Raw genomic sequence first — 6,000 nt, forward strand, 5'->3', positions numbered from 1 at the left:
CATTTAAATTACATTCCGGTGTTACTTACTTGAAATACAGTTTAACTTTGCGACTCTGACTATTTGCACAATTTCCTACGTTATCCGTGCGACGAAGGAAAATCCAGTTCGTTCACCGCTGTAGAAGACGCGCAACACCGTCACCAAAATCAACGTAATTCACTGATTTTCACCGCACTTTTTCACATAAATTTCTCACTACGCACTAAATAAAAGCAATGTTTATTGCTCAAAAGAATAATAATTGCAAAATAACTGCCGGAAGGCGTTCAAATGATCTGTTTTTTCAAACTTTAGAGCGTTTGAAATTTATTTTCTTCGTCGCCTTGTTTATAGTCGAAAAACGCGTTGGCGGTTTGAACTGAAATAATCTTGTGTTACACATCTGATAATACATCATGCAGTCAATAAAAGTGGGTTTTTCAATTATTTTCCGCTAGTGTAATAAAAGAAAAGTCTTCCAAATAAATATTTTCCATACACACTCGTCATTCACACTAAAATTTTCCACTATTCCAAAAGTTTGAAACAGGAGAAATAATTTCATAATAGAAATTTGTTGGCAGCACTACCCACGTACATGTTAAGCATGTGTGTTAGTTGTTTGACAGACTGAGGCATTTAACTGAATGGCAGCACAATCGAAACCATTTTTATGCGGTCGAAATGGGATTGCAATAGGAAATTTTTGTTAACTGGAACCGAAAATAAACTTTTAAGTTTGACTTTCAAAATTGACCGAAATGATAGTTATTCTGCATAAAGTCACAAATAAGTCGTCCAGTTATCCAAGAAATGGCTTGAGTTCAGGAACAAAGATTTGCAGTCCTGTTTTAAGTATGGTACATGCTCCTTGTAGAACAGAGAAAAGATACGTAGATGATCAATTTTCCGGTTTCAAATATGGAACATGCTCTCTGTAGTACAAAGAACAGAATGCGTTCACTGCATATGTTCTTGGTCATCCAAGAAATCCCTGGAGTAAGGCCTTTCGATCTACACGCGTAACTGAAGATCAATTTTCCGGTTTCAAATATGGTAAATGCTCTCTGTAGTACAAAGAACAGAATGCGTTCACTGCATATGTTCTTGATCATCCAAGAAATCCCTGGGGTAAGGCCTTTCGATCTACACGCGTAACTGAAGATCAATTTTCCGGTTTCAAATATGGTACATGCCACTTCAGGTATTTCTTGGATATCCGCGAACGTCTTCGATACGCAGATTCTGTTATATGTACTACAATGGGTACATTACATTAACAAAACAGGCCTGTAGATCATTGGTTACGCGTGTAGATCTGAAGGCATGCACTTCAGGTATTTCTTGGATAACCGCGAACGTCTTCGATACGCAGAATCTGTTATGTGCACTACAATTGGTATATTACATTTACAAAACAGGCCTGTAGATCATTGGTTACGCGTGTAGACCTGAAGGGCTTTACTTCAGGGATTTCTTGGATAACCGTGAAGATCTTCCATACGCAGATTCTATCATATGTACCACAATGGGTATATTACATTTACAAAACAGGCCTGTAGATCATTGGTTACGCGTGTAGATCTGAAGACCTCCACTTCAGGTATTTCTTGGATATCCGCGAACGTCTTCGATACGCAGATTCTGTTATATGTACTACAATGGGTACATTACATTAACAAAACAGGCCTGTAGATCATTGGTTACGCGTGTAGACCTGAAGGCCTTCACTTCAGGGATTTCTTGGATAACCGCGAACGTCTTCGATACGCAGATTCTGTTATATGTACTACAATGGAAACATTACATTTACAAAGAGGCCTGTAGATCGTTGGATACGCATGTAGATCTGACGACCTCCACTTCAGGAATTTTTTTAATAACCGTGAACGTCTTCGATACGCAGATTCTGTTATATGTACCACAATGGGTACATTACATTGACAAAATAGGCCTGTAGATCATTGGTTACGCGTGTAGATCTGAAGGCTTTCACTTCCGGTATTTCTTGGATAACCGCGAACGTTTTCCATACGCAGATTCTGTTATATGTACTACAATGGGTACATAACATTTACAAAACAGGCCTGTAGATCATTGGTTACGCGTGTAGACCTGAAGGGATTTCTTGGATAACCGTTAAGATCTTCCATACGCAGATTCTATCATGTGTACCACAATGGGTATATTTCATTTACAAAAGAGGCCTGTAGATCATTGGTTACGCGTGTAGATCCGAAGGCCTCCACTTCTGGTATTTCTTGGATAACCGCGATTGTCTTCCATATGCAGATTCTGTTATATGTACTACAATGGGTACATGACATTTACAAAATAGGCCTGTAGATCATTGGTTACGCGTGTAGATCTGAAGGCCTTCACTTCCGGTATTTCTTGGATAAACGTGAAGATCTTCCATACGCAGATTCTGTTATATATACTACAATGGAAACATTACATTTACAAAACAGGCCTGTAGATCATTGGTTACGCGTGTAGACCTGTAGTCCTTCACTTCAGGGATTTCTTAGATAAACGTGAAGATCTTCCATACGCAGATTCTATTATATGTACCACAATGGGTATATTACATTTACAAAACAGGCCTGTAGATCATTGGTTACTCGTAAAGATCTGAAGACCTCCACTTCAGGTATTTCTTGGATAGCCGCGAACATCCTCCGTACACATATTCTATTCAATGTTTCACAATGTACACATATCATATTCAGAACAGGCCAATATTAATTGAATTTATGTTATTTTTATTTAACACGGTATGATACCGCATAAAGAACTAATTTGGGGTACTTGTAAAAATCGCACACCAATACCAACAGATTTATTTGACAGCAATCCAGCGAGTTTTAGACTGGACGAATGAAAATTCTCATGGACGTAAACAGATTTTCATAAGACAAATTTGGAAAATTTGAAGGGTATTTTGATTGCCGATTCTCAATAAACTATGATTTGTCCAATGCGCTAATAGTACGCAGTGAAAACTAGGAACTCTAAAATACGTGTTACATACAACTTAGTTAGAGTAAGTAGTTGGGCTGGCGTATAAATTAGATTTGAAAACCAAGCACTACCTACTACGATTGGAATCAGCTCACTACCCTAAATAACGCTCTGCTCAGCTGGCTCCAATTCTATTTATCAAGTCACAGTATGGCGGTGAAAATTGGAGATCACATTTCCTCACCATTTGCAGTCCGATCCGGCGTTCCACACCGTTCCACACTTGAACCGTTTCTGTTTCTGCTGAATACGAATGACGTCAACTTTGTTTTAAAATGTCTAAAGTTATCGTACGCTGACGATTAGAAAACTGTATTATTGTATCAAGCAAACTCAAGACGCATTGTTTCTGCAACAGAATGGTGCCGCATAAACCGAAATGACGCTCAATGTCGCTAAATGCTCTGTCATATCTTTTGGACGCAAAAACTCTCTTCTCCAGCATGAATGCGCTTTGGCAGATAAACAGCTTCAACGAGAATCGACAGTCAAAGACCTTAGGTGTTTTGATCGATACGAAAATGACATTTAAGGACCACGTAGCATATATTGTTTCGAATGCATCTTCACAGCTGGGTTTTTCTGATTGGCTAAGAAATTTTCGGGATATGTACTGCCTAAAATCATTGTTTTGCGCCACTGTTCAACCAATATTGGAATATTCCTCGGTCGTCTGGTCCCCGTATTATCAGAATGAAATTCAGTGCATCGAAACAATCCAACGCAAATTTGTCCGCTTTGCTCTACGACATTTTAGATGGAGAGATCCAGTCAATCTTCCCAGCTTTAGTAACCGTTGCATGCTCATCAATCTCGATTCGCTTGAGGCAAGACGTAACGTGGCTAAAGCTTGCTTCATCGGCGACCTTTTACAAGCAGACATCGACTGTCCAACGCTTCTTCGCATGCTGTTCATTAACACATGCCGCCATAACCTCCGAACGCACTCGTTCTTCAATCTTCATGCATCCAGAACTAACTATGGTATACACGAGCCCATACGAAGCATGTCTCGTCTATTCAGCAGATGTTATTCTGTGTTTAATTTTAATGTGTCACGAGAAACTAATAAGTAAGTGCGATTTCAGACGTATTTCATGTTAATCTTGACAATACTAATGTATTTAGTTTTAAGTAAACGGTCATTGGGGTGACCATTTCACCTGTTGACAATTAATAACAATACAATACAATAAAAAAAACATGTGTGTTGCTTCTGAACCCCTGGACCGATTTCAACCAAATTTTATACACATATTATTTATCTTCAGTAGACGATTATATAGGGGGGAAAATAAGGCGGATATAGTGGATTGATTATAAAATATACATTTCATCATATCTTTGGAACCTCATGACCGCTTTCAACCAAATTTCGGACACATGCTCTCTGTTCTATGGAGACAAATATAGGGAGTAGCAATTTTATTAGGAAAAAGGGGAGAAGTGTTTTGTAGGAAACGAAGAAATAAGGAAGAATGGGGAAGAAAGATGAAAGAGAAGTAAGTAGAAGAAGAAAAAGGAAGATGAGCGATTCCAAGCAACAGCACCAAAATTTAAGAAAATTTTTAATTCATGATTTTCTATTGAGTTGAAACTTTGCACAGTTTTCAATTTCATCTAAATCGTCATTTTCGATATCAAATCTTCATATTGAGTCACGACTAACTTTTCAAAAGGGTGTATGTGAAAATGGTTCAAAAATATTTAAAAAGCTGCACAGCAAAAACGGAATGTTCGATTGTTATGATTTTTCAGCAAAGTTAGACAACTAAATGGTGATTCTTAAGAAAATGTGCACAGTAAAAAAAAAATTTTTTGCCTTTAAAAATATCATTTTGTCACAAAAACTCAAATATCTCAAAACCCTATCTTTTTCGAACGTAATTTTTTAGGAAAACGGTCCATTATATTAGCTATCTACCATAATAATTTGGTGATGGTAAACTAATAAACAAAAAAGTTATGACATTTCAAACATTTCACAATTTTCACATATAGTAAACAAAAAAAATTTCCGTGTATTTTTTTTTTTCAAGAATCGCAGTTTGATGCTGATTTTATTGTTAAGGGCCTTGCGTGAGTTAAACAAGTTGTTTGTATGATATTCCATATTTATGTATTCATCGATATTATGTATATTATATGTATAAATATTATATGTATAAATAAATAAAAATGAATTAATATTATCCTAAGTATTAAATTAAATGTGGCAGTTACACAATGTTGTTATAGAAACTAAGAGTTTTGGGTTTGAATTTTGGTATGGGTTATGATATTATGAAAACAGTTTATTAATACTTATTTTTTATTTATTTTTATTCAAATTTTTAAAATATCGAACACTTTTGAATTATTATCAGCACAGTTTGAGTATAGTTTTGCTTTAATTTTATTTTCCGACAATGGAATGAAACAGTGAAATTTTGGGTTCCTTGGATCGTTTTCGCGTTATTAAATTGCTCGCTGAGCTCTGCAGCCTTTATTTCGTACTCTTCAGTAGTAGTAAAACAAAATGATAATTTGGTTAAATCTTTTCTTTTCTACGATTTGCCCAATCAAAAAGTTCTTTCGCAGTTTTAATTGGATGCTCACGTTCTTTGGCTAAACTTGCTCTTGTGGCCATGCGCTTTATTGTTCCTCCAATAGCATCACAAGGACCTTTGCCATGTGATGTAGCAAAAAATGCCATTCTGCATCAATTCCGTACATTGATTTAAATTGACATAGGCTCGAAAAATTCTTACGATTTTTGTACTGCGACGCTGCTCCATCAGACATGAAATATATCTTTTGACTTCTTTATGCTTATCAACGCGTAAAAGTTAATCATTTTTCAATGAACAAGTTTACGGATACTGAATCGTGTCTTAAATCTTCGGAAATTATAATAAAACTTAAGTGTTCAATTTGCGTACTTCCATTAAAATAAATAACGAATGGATGAATTGTAGCTTGTTGTACGTTCCAGTGATGGGACTGCACTTCATC

Source organism: Armigeres subalbatus, chromosome 2, assembly GCF_024139115.2.
Source record: "Armigeres subalbatus isolate Guangzhou_Male chromosome 2, GZ_Asu_2, whole genome shotgun sequence".
NCBI lineage: Eukaryota > Metazoa > Arthropoda > Insecta > Diptera > Culicidae > Armigeres > Armigeres subalbatus.